This window comes from Schistocerca cancellata, chromosome 1, assembly GCF_023864275.1.
Source record: "Schistocerca cancellata isolate TAMUIC-IGC-003103 chromosome 1, iqSchCanc2.1, whole genome shotgun sequence".
NCBI classification, from domain to species: Eukaryota; Metazoa; Arthropoda; class Insecta; order Orthoptera; family Acrididae; genus Schistocerca; species Schistocerca cancellata.
The window spans coordinates 1282198421-1282217118 of NC_064626.1; the positions used below are offsets into that span (position 1 = coordinate 1282198421).

At 44.3% G+C, this 18698-nt stretch overlaps 1 protein-coding gene and 1 non-coding gene across 3 annotated transcripts in view; one reads left to right on the top strand and one right to left on the bottom strand.

Annotated features, from left to right (window-relative positions):
* LOC126095093 (EF-hand calcium-binding domain-containing protein 4A-like) overlaps window positions 1-18698 on the bottom strand; it is an 850382-nt gene that overhangs the window by 650561 nt on the left and 181123 nt on the right. The gene's annotated exons all lie outside the window — the stretch shown is intronic.
* Window positions 17585-17667, top strand: Trnal-uaa (transfer RNA leucine (anticodon UAA)). The gene has a single exon. It is a non-coding gene; the product is annotated as a tRNA-Leu (tRNA).

The following is an 18698-nucleotide window of genomic DNA, read 5'->3' on the forward strand; positions in this document are numbered from 1 at the left end:
GGGAGCGATCTCCTACACTGGCCGTACACCACTGGTGATCGTCGAGGGGACACTGAATAGTGCACGGTACATCCAAACCGTCATCGAACCCATCGTTCTACCATTCCTAGACCGGCAAGGGAACTTGCTGTTCCAACAGGACAATGCACGTCCGCATGTATCCCGTGCCACCCAACGTGCTGTAGAAGGTGTAAGTCAACTACCCTGGCCAGCAAGATCTCCGGATCTGACCCCCATTGAGCATGTTTGGGACTGGATGAAGCGTCGTCTCACGCAGTCTGCACGTCCAGCACGAACGCTGGTCCAACTGAGGCGCCATGTGGAAATGGCATGGCAAGCCGTTCCACAGGACTACATCCAGCATCTCTACGATCGTCTCCATGGGAGAATAGCAGCCTGCATTGCTGCGAAAGGTGGATATACACTGTACTAATGCCGACATTGTGCATGCTCTGTTGCCTGTGTCTATGTGCCTGTGGTTCTGTCAGTGTGATCATGTGATGTATCTGACCCCAGGAATGTGTCAATAAAGTTTCCCCTTCCTGGGACAATGAATTCACGGTGTCCTTATTTCAATTTCCAGGAGTGTATTTCCGGATTGGTCAGCTTAGCCATTCTTCTGTTTGTAAGAGTAACAATGATTGGTGGACTATTTCTGACGCAATGAGCTGGAGGAGAGAGGAAAAGAGAGCGGATGATATACCATTTCGCTATTTGCATGGAGGGAAGTCGTTCTGGTGACGCTCTTGTAGCGGGAACACGTAGCGGGAGCGAGTGCGCTCGTGCGTGTACGCAGAGAGCGAGGAACAAAGTCTCTACTCAGTACTGCACTGAGAGAGCACCTCTGTCGCTAGCGAATCGGAGTGATACTCTATATAGAGTATAAGCGCTTGTGCACTGTGTTGGCCGCGACACTTAATGTGCGGTGTGCACACAGAGTATTAGTTAGCACCTATTAGCGTACACTGAGTGGCATGGCAGGTCGGTTATCTGACTGGTGTACCACGCCAATAGTTAGACTAGGGGCAGATAGGAGTCACTGACTTCATCAAGGCATAGTGAGAGTTCGATTGGCGAAGGTCAATCCAGATAGAAAGAGATAGTTTTGTTATTTTTCAGCGGTGAGCAACGGAGGCAGCAGTCGTCGCAGTTCATGGTTTTGTGCACTACAGCGTAGGTGAGTCCCATCTTTCCTCTATTAGAAATAACATACTTCATTCACGTCACTCCATTACATTTCATGCGACAGCCTCGACCGTACTTGGAAAAATTCAATCCGATAATTATTCAAGTTGAGTAGACGAGGCTCTCAGCAATTCTGTCAAGTAAACCACATTCTTAAAGAAACGGGATATAAGAGCTTTCCCACACTTTGTATATAAATGTCATTAACAGGATTCCTGTCCATAAGAGGTTACCTCCTATTCCGAAAAGAACCCGGAAATTTGTGTATCAGTTTATAAATAAAAGTTTCACTTGATTTTCTTAAATTTTGCAATAAATAATATTTTCCGTTCGTTTAATGTTTTTCTTACACTAACTAGCAATACTCCAGTACCCAAGTATTCCACTTGTTACGTAAGAAAACAGAGTATTTGTGTGTCATTTCCTTAAAGCGGACGACTCCATAAGATATTTATTGTTGAAAGTTTTTCTGGCATTTCTTTTTGGTACGTTAGGGGCGTCTGTCTGACTTCTGTAGTAGTGTGGGGTGGAAATTGCTTCTTGCAGGGGCCAAAGGGTACTTGTCAGATCAATCCGTTGCACAACTCGTCAACATAACACCCACACACTGACAGACAATATACTACGCCCTGTTTTGTTGCCCTTCATGGCAAGCCATCCTGAGCTTATGTTTCAGCGAGATAATGCCCCTCCGCACGCGGCGCGAGTTCCTATGCTTGTCAAATCTCCTTACCTCGGCCAGCAAAGTCGCCGAATCTCTCCCCAACTGAGAACGTTTGGAGCATTAAGGGCAGGGCCCTCCCAACCAGCTGGGCATTTTGACGATCTGACGGGCCAACTGGGCAGAATTTGGTACGATATGCCTCAGGAGGACCCAACAACTACATCAATCAATGTCAAGCTCAGTAAGTACTTGCATAAGGGTCAGAGGGGGCCCAACGCATTACTGACGACCTCAATTTGTGAAGCTCATTTTCTTGAATAAACATCCAATTTTTCTGAAATTGTAATAACTTATTTGTCCTTACATGTACGTCGCATCTACCGATTTCCCTACCATTTGGGTAATTCCTTCGTGGTGCATCTTCTGTTTCTTTTTTTCCTCTCTCTTACAGTGAATGGTGAAAACTCACATAATACAATTCAACGAGTGAAGGAGTGAAATGTAAAATATATTTATGAAGGCTAGTGCAATTAAACAGGGGATGCAATCATTATGTGGCCTACTGTAGTCCGTGAATATACATAACCATGTGGTTACGTTAGTAACAAGCATGATTTTGAAAGAGGGAAGATGCTTCTGAAACTCAAATGGGAATCACTGCAGCCAAGATGACGTTCTTTCTGCGGAACACTAATGAGAGAATTTAGAGAACAGGCATACCATGTATATTTCTCCTGAGGTCCACGAAGATACGATAAGAGAAATTAGAGCTCGTATAGAGGCATGTATGTAGTAATTTTTCCTCCCTTCTACTTGTGAGTGAAACAGAAAAGGAAATGACTGGCAGTGATACAACGTACCCTCCACCATGCTTCATACGGTGGCCTGCGAAGCATTTACGTACATCGACATCTACATCCATACTCCGCAAGCCACCTGACGGTGTGTGGCGGAGGGTACCTTGAGTACCTCTATCGGTTCTCCCTTCTATTCCAGTCACGTATTGTTCGTGGAAAGAAAGATTGCCGGTATGCTTCTGTAGATGAATAATAAATGCAGAAAGAAAGTAAGTTCCGTTTTTAAATCTGAAAACCGAGTAATTCTAAGGGATTTTCACGGCCTAAACGTGACGTCGGAAAACAAACTCGTACTACGTGTTTGCAGCCGATTACATCTGCAATGCTCTGCTTACACCAACAGCATCCAGCGATCTCACCCTTAGATTTGCATCAGCATGAGGTGAGGCGGCAGCTTGTAACCCTGTGACCGATATAACGTATGAGTCCATTTGAAAGTCAGATCTGGAGGCTGGAGAGATTGAATAAGAGTCTCTGACTGTTCCTTCTACCAACTTGTCGTCTTCTAAAGTCGTTCCCCGAGCGCAGAAGACAGCTCGTCGGTCGTGGGATCTTCTTCGGCGGAGGCTGCTGCGCTGTTATTCGAACCTGGGGTGTGTTTTTTTACAAAACTCGACATAGCTTTCTTAATTGTACGATAACATTCCCATCCAACTTCCGAAATATGATACACATGTCCGGCTCTCCCGAACGCACTCGACAGAGTGTCTATTACGTATTCTAAACTAAGTTAGGCCCGATACAGAGTACAACATGTCCGGCTCTGAAAAACACCAGAAACCGAGTGACTATTACATATTCACATGTAAGTAACGCACGATACTGAGATACGTGCCCGGCCCTCCAGAACGCCCGAAACTCACTTCGTTTCCCATGCGCGCAAAAGCGACCCGAAGGCGTCCACAGCACTTCGGTTCCAATATCGTCACCCTTAAGTTTCTTAAAACTAGTGAAATTTAATAAATAAAAACGATCGACTCGTAGGGTAACCATAAGAGATTGTCATATTAAGAACTGGGTTAAATAAAATGAAAACTACACTACTGGGCATTAAAATTGCTACACCAAGAAGAAATGCAGATGATTAACGAGTATTCATTGGACAAATATATTATACTAGAACTGACATGTGATTACATTTTCACGAAATTTGGGTGCATAGATCCTGAGAAATCAGTACCCACAACAACCACCTCTGGCCGTAATATCGGCCTTGATACGCCTGGGCATTGAATCAAACAGAGCTTGGATGGCGTGTACAGGCACAGCTGCCCATGCAGCTTCAACACGATACCACAGTTCATCAAGAGTAGTGACTGGCGTATTGTGACGAGCCAGTTGCTCGGCCACTATTGACCAAACGTTTTCAGTTGGTGAGGGATCTGGAGAATGTGGTGGCCAGGGCAGCAGTCGAACATTTTGTGTATCCAGACAGGCCCGTACAGGACCTGCAACATGCGGTCGTGCATTATCCTGCTGAAATGTAGGGTTTCGCAGGGATCGAATGAAGGGTAGAGCCACGGGTCGTAGCACATCTGAAATGTAACGTCCACTGTTCAAAGTGCCGTCAATGCGAACAAGACGTGACCGAGGCGGATAACCAATGGCACACCATACCGTCACGCCGGGTGATACGCCAGTATGGCGATGACGAATACACGCTTCCAATGTGCGTTCACCCCCATGTCTCCAAACACGGATGCGACCATCGTGATGCTGTAAACAGAACCTGGATTCATGCGAAAAAATGACGTTTTGCCATTCGTGCACCCAGGTTCGTCGTTGAGTACACCATCGCAGGCGCTCCTGTCTGTGATGCAGCGTCAAGGATAACCGCAGCCACTGTCTCCGAGTTGATAGTCCATGCTGCAGCAAACGTCGTCGAACTGTTCGTTCAAATGGTTGTTGTCTTGCAAACGACCCCATCTGTTGACTCAGGGATCGAGACGTGGCTGCACGATCCGTTACAGCCATGCGGATAAGATGCCTGTCATCTCGACTGCTAGTGATACGAGGCCGTTGGGATGCAGTACGGCGTTCCGTATTACCCTCCTGAACCCACAGATTCCATATTCTCCTAGCAGTCATAGGATCTCGAGCAACGCGAGCAGCAAAGTCGCGATACGATAAACCGCAATCGCGATAGGCTACAATCCGACCTTTATCAAAGTCGGAAACGTGATGGTACGCATTTGCCCCCCTTACACGAGGCATCACAACAACGTTTCACTAGGCAACGCCGGTCAACTGCTGTTTGTGTGTGAGAAATCGGTTGGAAACTTTCCTCATGTCAGCACGTTGTAGGTGTCGCCACCGGCGCCAACCTTGTGTGAATGCTCTGAAAAGCTAATCATTTGCATATCACAGCGTCTTCTTCCTGTCAGTTAAATTTCGCATCCGTAGCATGTCATCTTCGCGTTGTAGCAATTTTAATGACCAGTAGTGTATATAAATAATTAATAAGAGAACTTAGGCGATTTGGTGCCTAGCACCCGAACGTGCCGACCAATCAGAATCCAGTTCAGTATAAATGGCAGACTCTCCCACGGGACTGGTACATACTGTACCATCTGTCACTTGTACCTCACTCCACTTTTGTACCATTTGCTGCTACTTCACGTGTATCAAGCTGCATCAAGGCGAGCTTCTAACAAAATAAAATACTGGCGGTCACAGCCAGGAATATCACGCAGAGCAGAACCAAAACCAGAGAAGATGCAGAAGTAATAGCAACCCGGGCAACCGCGAAAGTGGGCCCACGCCACGCTAATTCAAGCAGCACGAATTCTCGCAGCAAGTGGTCGGACTGGCCGCAGCAGCCTAAAGAGATTCTCGCGAGACGTGTTGTAACCACCCCGTACACTTCTGGTTAATTAGAACTTAAATGGACTTGTGTACGTAAAGTTCCCTGTTGAGCGGGAAAGGCATCTACTCCGAAGAATAAATGAAATTCGTGAGATGTAGGTGCAGTTATAACCGAATCACCAGTGCTCTGTACTTGCAACGGTGACGACAGGAAGTAAAATTTTGGTTCAAGTAAATAAATGTAAAATTTGGCTGGATGGAATTAAAAAAGTAATTAGTTACATTTGTAAAATGTTATAAGGTTAGTTAATGAATTAAAGAAAATCAGCGGTTATCAGCTCACTATGTGATCAAAATTACTGTCATTATAATCACTGTTTCTTAATGGGAAAAACTTACGTAAAAATGCTTGAATTGTTGCAAGGCGAACACAGCACAAAATTAGTAAATAATTTTCTATTGGGATTTCAAATTAATATGTCACAGTGAACGAATACCTTTCAATTAGGTAGCAGCTCATGGAAATCAGTTAATAATAATCAAAGAACAACAAAACCTCATCACTAGTAAACGGTTACGTAAATACAAAAATTCGTGACGTCACTCACCGCAATGCTTACTGTCTTTATCTCAGAAACGTTTTTATATTTCTTCATTACTGAATGCTGTCAATCAGCTTGAAAATTATCGTAATGATATAGCGTCATTCAATAATTACTTTCCTGTGAGTAACAGTTATGTAATTTGCAAATTCAAAACTTCGATTGTAAAAAAAAGGCAAAGTTCGTGATATTATTTTATCGAACTTACTGGATTCATGCAACTTCAGCTTTTATTACCACTCATTAACAATTACTCCTAACCACTTTGTGCAGTTATATTATTGTTTGCTCAAGACATTAACAAATATTTCAGATAGGCTGCAGTTGCGTAAAATGAAAAACTTATTTATCCATGAAAAATATACAAAAAATATCTTTTACTGAATCTTGCACCATTAAGTACTGTCTTTCAAATTACTTTTTACTAGACTCGAGCACTTCTATTAATTGTAGTATCGTATATTATTGAAATTTTAATTGCAATGATTTCTTTCATAAAACACTGCAATAGTTTCTCAGTTATCACAACTCTCTCAGATCATCAATAATGGATAGGACTGAACCTCCTTAGGTATATTGTCTTACGTAAAATTGAAGGTTAACACTTTAGTACAACTCGATATTATTTAAAAACAAAATGAACTACGATGCTGGCTAGCCGTATACAAGTCTGACCAATTAATTAGTTGGCAGCTACTCTAGACTGAGATGGCGTCGGGGCAATGTACAACATTGTTCGCTGACAATGTGTGGCATAGGCTCTCCTTTTGTAGCTCCATAACAAATGAAATTCTGCCAACACTACTCTTCATGTTGATGTGTATCCTCTTGCGATAATTATACTGCAACCATTTAATACGCTATACTTCGCCCTTCCATACCAGATTACTCGCCGATCCTTTATATGCTTTCACACTGTGTTACTACCATTTCGCAATAAAAGACCCGCTGCGCGATTCTACTCGACTGTCTCTCTCAACACTTTTCCTACGTTCTCTTCTACGCTGCACTGAATTGGTGGCGCGCTTGCGCGCTCAGCGATAATGCATGTGATAGTTCATTATACTCTCTGACAATATAGCAGCACCCTGACTAAGCCAGCGTGTCTACTTACACTAGCTTACAACTAACATTTATTTAACTTCACAATGAGGAAACATTTCACTTCACCAAACAAGTATTAGTAAACTTATTTACAAACGTTGATTCGTAGAAGAATACATCGCAAAGTAAAACTGCAAGGAAAAATTTTGGTAGCCCACAGAGTTGTTTTGTTACAGTGTTGTGCCTCCCATTAGGCCAAAGCGCTATGGTAAGCAGTACATCATCGACCTCGGAATGTCAACATCCCTGCCTCTTTGGATAAGACAGAATATAGCGATGTTATCAGTGAAATGAGTCGAACCGTACGCGTTTCGACCTGACGCCTGATAACGCTCTTAGCAGGGTGTGGAGACGGCCAGATAGCACTGTACGACGCAGTTCCAAGGGATAAGCAGGCAGGTGGGTCAGTTATGTTTTGACCCAGTAACGTGTAAGCACCTCATACGCCTCTCATCGCTACTCAAGGTAACTGACCACTGTGCAGTACCAAGACTGGAGCGTCTATCCCACAGTCAAAACTGTGGTGCCCGTCTTGTGAACACGTTCTTCCAGAATGAAGGAGTCGACCGAATGGTTTGCTTTGACCTAACTCGCAATGAATATGTTTGTGATCAGTTGAAACTTGCAGTGCGTCGTCACAAGAGCGCTTCTTGACACACTTGATGACCATTGTTTCCGCCGTCGAAGAGTGGATCAGTCTTGAACAGCGACAGCAAGATCATTTTGTGGTCAACATACGAAGGAGAATCCAGCTATAGTGTGGGATGCACACACCAGGAAAGAGGGGGCTAAGAAAGAAGCAAGTGACAGCTTTGAACGATTATGAGAATAACGCTGTTCGTAGTCATATGTACAGCTATTATGAAAGAATGGAATAGCCCATTTTATCTAAATTACTCGAGTCGCCTCCAAATGACGATTTTTTTAAAGGAAGCAAATTTGCATTGCATGCTGTTCTGAAAGATAGGCTTCAGTTATTCAGTGTTTAACGAATGTAAAACATCAATGGTAAGGGCAGAGGTAGTTGCATAGCGGTGCATATTTCTGCGCAGGACCATGGAAGTAAGATTCGAAAATATAGTGTGGATAGTTGAAACATGGATTAATGCCAGCCGTTCATTACGTACGGACTGGAGTGATGGAACACCTCAGGGGACCATGGCAGTGCCTGTAGGAACAGAAGAGTGAATTTTTTTTCACAAGCAAGTACATCCGACAGTTTTGTTCCAAAATGCTTGTTAATGTTTCGTTCCAAAAGCACAGGTGATTATCAAGAACAGATGAACAATGTAGTTTTTCAAAACGGGTTCGAGACATCGATTATGTGAATCAGTGATAGTTATGGATAATGCCGCATATCAGTCCGTTGTTCAAGATAAGACATAAACTTTGGCAGCAAGAAAGACCATACTATTCAGAGAATGAAAGGATGATAATTGTATTTCAGACAAGATTTGAAGAGGGCGGAACTGCTCAAATCTGTGACCCCAAAGAGACCACAATTTCCAAAATCGGTAACTGACGAGAGTGTTAAAACAGGCATGAAATCGTTCGGTTTCTGCCATTCCATTGTCATTTAAGGGATATGGGCGTCAACAAAAAATAACGTTGCTCCAGGCAATAAAAAATTCACCATCTCTGATGATGAAAATCCCCTTAGCAGCTTTCAATCAAGTGACAAGCACTGCACATGTCATCAGAGAGGCAGCCAAAACCGAAAGCTTTGTTGAAGCTGAGAGGCAGTGATAGTTCGAGTAGTGCTGAAGAAAACTATTCTAAATCAGATTCTGACAGTAATGTTGCGGCGGCGCGGTTCTTTCCGTCCCTTTACGACGAACCTTCACCTACCTGTGAACATTGTCTCAGCAGATCATCAGTAGGGAAGCCGAGCGAAACCTACTGTACTTCGACGTGAACCAGGCTGCAATTGAAGTCACTAAATCTACGTTTCGGGAGAAAGTTTTCACACGAAATGAATGGTTGAAAATTTTTTTCTTATTTAATATATTCTGAAACTTAGGTGAAAAAGTATCACTTCCAAGCCCGTGCTGGTCTTAACGCAGTCACTCACAATCCCTTTCGCTCATGTTAGCAAGTTTATGGTGTTGCATTTCCCGAAAACGTAATACCTACAAAAATTCTTATTGTTTTTGGTTGAGAATGCTCGCCATATATTAAGTCTGTCGGTACCTAACGCAGTCACAGTTTTTAGCCACCGACCTGCTCAATACACCACGCGGAATATATGTCTTTTCTCGTCACAAAATTCACTTAAAAATTCCGTTATTTCTTCACACCCATCGGAATAATTATGCCTTCACTTTACCACACTTTTGATGTATGAAACACTGCTAGATCCGACAAGTTATCATTTCCATCGGAACTACTACTACACACGTCCGAACTGTTTCATGGCTAGGCTCCGTCGCCGGTCGGTGTGGCCGTGCGGTTCTAGGCGCTTCAGTCTGGAACCGCGTGGCCGCTACGGTCGCAGTTTCGAATCCTGCCTCGGGCATGGATGTGTGTGATGTCCTTAGGTTAGTTAGGTTTAAGTAGTTCTAAGTTCTAGCGGACTGATGACCAAAGATGTTAAGTCCCATAGTGCTCAGAGCCATTTTTTTTAGGCTCCGTCCTCCCTAGAATACTCTTAAGTCTTCTCTCCCAGAAGAGAAAGGCGCGCGAACAATATTGCTTTAGCATTGGTCAGTTTACTCAACAGCCAATAGCAAAACAACATTCTCCCGCGTCAGTCCGCGCTTTTCATCAATAACCAATCGCAAAGTAGTAAACCTAACGACTGCACTTTTTACCGACGTAATTATCTAATACAATGAAGTTTTGTTTATGCATAAAGTTATTTACTATTGTTATTTATACCTGAATCAACTTTTCCTTTTACCATAAACTTACTTTTCAAATCTATTCTAAAAAATCCCCTTTGTCCACATCCATACTTCTTCGAAATGTTCCCACACTATATGCCACTACATAACTCGTTAAACAATTATCTTCATATTAACCTTAAACCACACTCACGCATCATTCATACTGCTAAAACACATTTATAACATTTTACCTACACAAAAAGACATAGTAACACTTTATGAAAATACTAGAAAAGTTTATGAAAAACATTCTATTACTTTAGTGCACTCTAGTGGGCACAATATTGTCCTCCATCGGCAGATACATAAACTACGTGCTCGTCCAGTCTCGCGTCACCATCTGTCAATCTAGCTCTGAGACACATCTCCCACTTAACCGCCTCCAAGGCAGGATCGGTATACGGCGCTACGCCTCAATGTGAGTGGCGTTTTCCCATTAGTGTAACTAAAACAGCCCCAGGAATATAAGGAGGGAAACATATGACTGGCCTATCCTCACCTTGGGTACCTTCTTCAGATTATAACTGTTAATTTACTGGTAAATTATTTGGTAGCTCATTGTGGACTGATTAATGATGCTAGTATTTAACAACGGAAACAAAAGCTGTTGTTGTTGGACGATTTTGCGAAAATAATTTTCATTTATATTGCGAAGTTTAATAAGTAACTTATAATACTTCATCATATTACATACTAAATAGCTCTTTTCAGTTTTTCAAGGTTATGTATGGCAAGTAACAGCCGCGTATAAATTCACGCATACAAATACAACCTGCACGTTGTCGCTGTTTTTTTTCCTGCTGCTAGAGAACACGTGTTGTAGCGATCGGGCGCGGAGTGCCGTTAAGCCACGTTCGGCAACATTGCAGTCTGCGCGCCTGAACTGTCAATACCGAGCCTTCATCTCTCACGGATTACATGCTGTGATGTTCGGCGTGGAGCAACACGCTGGTAGTGAATGTTACTCCGCACCGCATCTCTCTACACGTTAGAAAAGACTTTTTTTTCCAGTAAAGGTAATTGTTTCAGATGGCTGATGCTTTCTTTCCCTGCTCCCCTTGAATCTGAGACTAACGTCCATTTACGCTCGCAGCTGTGCAACAGGTGCAAATTTTTTCGAATCACCTTAAACAGGAATCACTAAAAGTTCTGCAGACATTCACATTATGCGGTGGGATCTCGGGTGTGTAGAAAGTGACCTTCCAGGACGATAACGCACACTCGCATCCCGCAAAGGAGTTATAGAACGAATTCAAGGGTACGTGATTCCCGCTTTTGCAAATAATTGTACAACACAGTCCCAGCGCACTTTTTTTACTCGCTGTGACTGGCAGAACTTCAAAAATATCACTGTGTATCGATACATCGAAAGAAAGTAAAGGCGACCGCTGTGGTCGAGCGGTTCTAGGCGCTTCAGTCTGGAACAGCGGTGCTGCTACGGTCGCAGGTTCGAATCCTGGCTCGGGCAAGGATGTGTGTGATGTCCTTTGGTTAGTAGTTCTAAATTTAGGGGACTGATGGATGACAGCTGTTAAGTCCCATAGTGCTTAGAGCCATTGAACCATTCGAATTTGAAAGGAACTAAAAGCTGCAATATGTTTCGAGAGTGAAAGGATGGTTAAAGCTGTCTGTATTCCTTTCATTATCTGTGCGATGGTCCGATTTCAGCCTTGGGTGATTTTCAAGCATGTATCTTAAGCTTTCGGCTTAAAAATGATTCAAATTTGAAATTGGGCGATCGCAAAGACGCTAAAAAGAATAGAGCCTACTTGGACCGTATTTTGGTTCTCAATACACATTCAGGCTGTGGACTTGAACAAAATTAAATTTCTTCGCTGTACTATGCTTTGTGAAAGATATTCTAGGGCTTCAATCGGGTTGTACACTGGACGTTGAGCAAATGTCGCCGGATGTACACTCCTGGAAATGGAAAAAAGAACACATTGACACCGGTGTGTCAGACCCACCATACTTGCTCCGGACACTGCGAGAGGGCTGTACAAGCAATGATCACACGCACGGCACAGCGGACACACCAGGAACCGCGGTGTTGGCCGTCGAATGGCGCTAGCTGCGCAGCATTTGTGCACCGCCGCCGTCAGTGTCAGCCAGTTTGCCGTGGCATACGGAGCTCCATCGCAGTCTTTAACACTGGTAGCATGCCGCGACAGCGTGGACGTGAACCGTATGTGCAGTTGACGGACTTTGAGCGAGGGCGTATAGTGGGCATGCGGGAGGCCGGGTGGACGTACCGCCGAATTGCTCAACACGTGGGGCATGAGGTCTCCACAGTACATCGATGTTGTCGCCAGTGGTCGGCGGAAGGTGCACGTGCCCGTCGACCTGGGACCGGACCGCAGCGACGCACGGATGCACGCCAAGACCGTAGGATCCTACGCAGTGCCGTAGGGGACCGCACCGCCACTTCCCAGCAAATTAGGGACACTGTTGCTCCTGGGGTATCGGCGAGGACCATTCGCAACCGTCTCCATGAAGCTGGGCTACGGTCCCGCACACCGTTAGGCCGTCTTCCGCTCACGCCCCAACATCGTGCAGCCCGCCTCCAGTGGTGTCGCGACAGGCGTGAATGGAGGGACGAATGGAGACGTGTCGTCTTCAGCGATGAGAGTCGCTTCTGCCTTGGTGCCAATGATGGTCGTATGCGTGTTTGGCGCCGTGCAGGTGAGCGCCACAATCAGGACTGCATACGACCGAGGCACACAGGGCCAACACCCGGCATCATGGTGTGGGGAGCGATCTCCTACACTGGCCGTACACCACTGGTGATCGTCGAGGGGCACTGAATAGTGCACGGTACATCCAAACCGTCATCGAACCCATCGTTCAACCATTCCTAGACCGGCAAGGGAACTTGCTGTTCCAACAGGACAATGCACGTCCGCATGTATCCCGTGCCACCCAACGTGCTCCAGAAGGTGTAAGTCAACTACCCTGACCAGCAAGATCTCCGGATCTGTCCCCCATTGAGCATGTTTGGGACTGGATGAAGCGTCGTCTCACGCGGTCTGCACGTCCAGCACGAACGCTGGTCCAACTGAGGCGCCAGGTGGAAATGGCATGGCAAGCCGTTCCACAGGACTACATCCAGCATCTCTACGATCGTCTCCATGGGAGAATAGCAGCCTGCATTGCTGCGAAAGGTGGATATACACTGTACTAGTGCCGACATTGTGCATGCTCTGTTGCCTGTGTCTATGTGCCTGTGGTTCTGTCAGTGTGATCATGTGATGTATCTGACCCCAGAATGTGTCAATAAAGTTTCCCCTTCCTGGGACAATGAATTCACGGTGTTCTTATTTCAATTTCCAGGAGTGTATATTGGATGTACTGTAAGAACTGTTGAACCAACCTGTAAAGAAGGCGAATTGTCGGCTTCGATTGACTGGAAGTGATACCGTATATATCACTACTGCGACTAATTTTTCAGTGTTGGTCGAGTGTTTTGGATCTCCGACAGGTCTGATTAAACGGAGACATCGAAGCAATTCAGGGGCGGGCTGCTTGATTTGTTGCCCGTAGATTCGATCACCGCACGAGTAGTGTGCACATGCTGCGTGAGCTTGTATGGGAATCTCTGGTGGGAAGATGTTCTTTTTTGCAGAAAAAACTATTGTGAAAATTTAAGAGAACTCGCATTTTCGGCTCACTGCAGAACGACTCTGTTGCCTCCAAGGTATATTTCGCGTAAGGACCACGAAGACAATAGAAATTTGGGGTCGTGGGGCAGCATGCAAAAAGTCGTTTTTCCTCTGTGGTGTCACAGCCAGACACCACACTTGCTAGGTGGTAGCCTTTAAATCGGCCGCGGTCCGTTAGTATACGTCGGACCCGCGTGTCGCCACTATCAGTGATTGCAGACCGAGCGCCGCCACAGGGCAGGTCTAGAGAGACTTCCTAGCACTTGCCCCAGTTGTACAACCGACTTTGCTAGCGATGGTTCACTGACAAAATACGCTCTCATTTGCCGAGACGATAGTTAGCATAGCCTTCAGCTACGTCATTTGCTACGACCTAGCAAGGCGCCATTACCAGTTACTATTGATATTGTGAATCATGTACAGTCAAGAGCGACGCTCATCATTAATGGATGAAAGTTAAGTATTCCACCAGCTACGTCCGTTTTTCTAAAGTCTAATTTCCTCGCCCTGTTCCAGACCTCACGCCAGCCTGCGTGAGCTAAAGCGCGTGCCTTTCGGCTTCCTCTAGTACCCGGTGTTGGGTCTCCTGCCAACCCACAACATCCTCGCTCCATTTGCGAGTGCAACTGCAAAGGGGACGGCTACACCTGGTACAGGCTACTCTAAGCCGAGCACCGTGTAGTGCATTGCAGAGAATGAATGTAGATGTGGAAACAGCACACAATCATGCATTCTGCTAAATTAGTACTCATGCATTCTACTAAATTAGTGAATCGGAGACGTATGACGCCAGGGGTAGCATCGCTGTGCCTCTCCAACACTTCGGAGAAATGAGGCCACTCCCAAGTCGCCGCCCAAACTCGCCGAAGATGTCGTCCGGGACAGTACAGAACCGCTGAATACAGACAGTGTGACGCCTTTCATCAACAATCCATGCTTCCCCGTCACGGCACCTCTGTAAACGCATCCGTTTGTGTTATTGGCAAATAACGCATTCGCCGGTGTGGCTGCTGTTAGTCTCCGATCTGTGGTGTATTATGACTCATAACACAGACCGTAGCAGGTGCAGACGTGTCGGGATGTGTAGTGCACAGTAAACCGACCCTTCCTTGTGATGGTTAACTTGGTCGATCGTGACCTTGACGGCGAGTATGTCTGCCCTCACGTTTCCATGCAGTCCAGCATCAGACCAGCGCCATCCCAGTCCACTCCAAATCTAGATTCGACCAGCAAGCTGAATGAAGACCAGCAACGAGACCCAGTTCAAACTCTGTCAAAAACTGATAACGCTTTCTCACATGAGTACGCGACATCGCCGTGTCTTCCGCAGTGATCATTCACCATGTGATTCTGTTCACTCCTGGATACCATACCAGGCATGGTAATTTCACTAAACTCGTACAAAGGTACTGCGCTCTGGTGGCCGTTTACCCATCGGAGAGAATTACAGCTCGAAGCATTTAACAAACCTGCCGCTGGTGTACACGTGTACAAAGTTACGCTGACGTGCGGCCACATCTGCTGCGTACTTCACTTCTCTCGTCCGGCAGTTTATTTTTGGTAACCCTATGGTTTAGTTAAACGCGGCCTCATCTGTGAGCTTGAAATCTCATCGCGGGGACAAATTTTTGGGACAATGTTGCGAAGAAGGGTTTGGAGATTGTAATGGAGTATAACTGAATGAGCAGGAACAGATGTTTAAATAAGGCAAAGGATCCGCCTATCGTTTGCTTAAATCACGTCGGGAAACATCTCAACGCTCAGTAAAGTGTCTTTTACGGCCTTTGCTGGTGAGGGTGTAATATTATGACATCTTCTCATTGCTGATTTCTTTCTTTTTGTGGGGCTGCTGTCATGTAGAATTTTCTGAATGATATTACAGGCATTTGACAGTACGACAGTAAGGAGTATATTTATTACCCGATCTATATTTCGGCCTTCGACCATTTTCATGTTGAGAATAGTATGGCTAAGGCCGTAATCTAGATCGTGAAATAAACATATTCCACACAGTCATATGACGATAATATCATTTCGAAAATTCTACTCACTGATAACTTTTTATGTACTGGAATAGCTTTCTGGATAGTCCTAAATTTCTGTGAGACTCTTTTATTGATGGCGACAGAATAAATCGTTAGCGTGTTGCACCGTGTCCCATTCACAGTTTGGATGGACTCCAAACAATAAGGAACAGTATGTGTGCTCCACATCTGAGGAAGACAATATATTTTACATAACCATAATATTCAAACAATATTTATAAAATTGAATGCTGATGGCAAAGATAAACAATTAACTGAATGTCTGTAATAAAGGTCTAGTTGGCATTTATGTTTATTGTCTATCAGATGTTTGTTCATTGTGACTAGATTTCTTTTTTTGTAGAAAGGAATTCAATGTCTCCATCGTCACCGGGTGTTGAATAACTAGAATATTGAAACAATGTTTATAAAATTGAATGCTGACGGCCAAATAAACAATTAACTGTATGTCTGTAAAAAGGTCTAGTTGGCATTTATGTTTATAGTCTATCAGATGTTTGTTGATTGTGACTAGATTTCTCTTTTTGTAGAAAGGAATTCAATGTCTCCATCGTCACCGGGTGTTGACTCTCTGTATTACAGATCAAATGTAAATGTAGCGTCAAAGAAACCTCAAAGAATTTTTTGAAATGTATCTGCCATGAAATGCTGCGTCTGATTTAAGAGTCAGGGAATTCGTCTGATGCGCTATGACGACGCTCAGCGTGTAGTATGATTGCTATGTAGTGCATTAACAGGCATTTCCGTTTTTTAAAAGTTTACGTGAATCGCAAGGACCGCTTTGCAGGATTCGTCCAAGCCCGTCATCCTACCCGCTTCCCTGTATCTTACGTCGAGAAAGTTCCTGGTATATGAAATAGGACTCAATAATTATCGAGGAATTCACTGAAAGTATCTTAATTAAGTAGATAATTTTATATTTTCAGAATTTTCACAATTCACTACTTCAGCATCCTTCAATACAGTGTGTAGATTCTCGTACCATGTTGGACTTAATTTGATAAATTACAACTTTTCCTTTAACTAGAAATAATGCGAAGAAAATCTCTTAAGTTCATAATGCTATCCCACGTAGTAAGCGTCGTTCGTTCCACAGAGTACATAGCTAAGTCGTTGCAGTCATTTCTATTATCAACGCTGACCGCGCTCGGCCGCGCAGCGAAACTTCGCGTAATACACACTTAACACACACGCCGAGAAGTTCGTAGAAGGATGAGGAAAGTATAACACCTATGGAAATTTTTGCAACATCGTGTAACAAAAATTAAAACAATGATTCAAATACAGAAACAGACACTTCGACAGCATGCTTGTATTTTTACCTTTAGTGACAACTCGCCCATTCTGATGTCTGTAGTGTGTGTCTTTTTAATCACGTATCTATAGGTTCAAAAAGTCTGTATGATCCATCTTCACAAAAATATTTCTACATCCCTGCTTAATGGATAGAGGAAAAGTGCACGAATTCCTGCTTTATCTCTGCAGCTCATTTGCATCACAACAACCACATCATATCCACGTCTTGCTTCATTTTCTATTGCTGTAAGTTACTCACAAGGTGAGCAAACAGGTACTCTGCAACGACGACTCCTCTGCAGAAATTTCCGATCGCTGAGCAAATAGTCTACCGGAGAATACGAGACGCAGGTCAATGTTTGCTAAGTGCATCGGCGGCGAGCGCCTACGTGTAACGTACACGAAAATATTCGTAGCTGTCCGTACGGCCTGCAAGAGATGCAGAACGAGAAAAGCAAAATATGTGCCAAATTCACAACGTAGCCAGGTTGGCCGAGCGGTTAAGGCGCCAGACTTAAGTTCTGGTTCCCAATAGGGAGCGTGGGTTCGAACCCCACACCTGGCAGTATATTTTTACACTTTGCGTTCGGCGCCGATCCTCTCTACATGAATGGGCAGATATAGCTAAAGCCGTCTTAGGTCCAACTCATTAATAGTAGTGCATTAAAAAATACACTATTTTCATAATTTAAAAAAATGGTTACTGATACAATATCGATATAAACATTCATGTTTAGGGTGGAAGCCTGTCATTGATATATATAATCTCTGAACTTTAACTTGAAAGCTTGTTTACTACGCATACTACCCTTCTCTTACATCCTATACCATGTTTTGGAACCGCTCCGTGGCTTTGCAAGCAATATTCTTCACCCAGAAAACACCAATTGGAACTATTTTCATTGTGAGTTCGTTAAGTATTAGCAGGGTGTCTCGAATACTGTGAGAGTATGCTATCGTATTTTTCTGTTTCTTAATCTTTCTTTTTTAAAATTTTTGTCGCCTTTGCATGAATTATGGAGAGGCACATTCAATAATAGTAGCGTCTGCTGGGAAGAATCCACATAACGTTAATGTGACAGCGCGTTTGGCGTGCACTGAGATCTGGTCCACAGCAGCATAATACGTAACTTTCAAATGGTTCAAATGGCTCTGAGCACTATGGGACTTAACTTTTGTGGTCATCAGTCCCCTAGAACTACTTAAACCTAACTAACCTAAGGACATCACACACATCCATGCCCGAGGCAGGATTCGAACCTGCGACCGTAGCAGTCGCGCGGTCCCGGACTCAGCGCCTGAACCGCTAGACCACCGCGGCCGGCACGTAACTTTCAAAAACATTTTTTAGCAGCGAGATTGCATTATGATCCTAACAGTGAATGACTTGACTACGTTCGAACCATGTAAATGCATAAGAGCGTCACATTTTTTCTTTGTAATGATAGATGCGGTATTAGTAGAGACGGTATATATATTTTATGAGTCTGCGCTTTGCAGCCACTGAAACATGGTTTCGTCACAACACACCTTTCGTTTTGTTCAGTGAAAATATGGACAATGGTAGGGCTTTTCCAGTCCGTTTCCTGACACGGA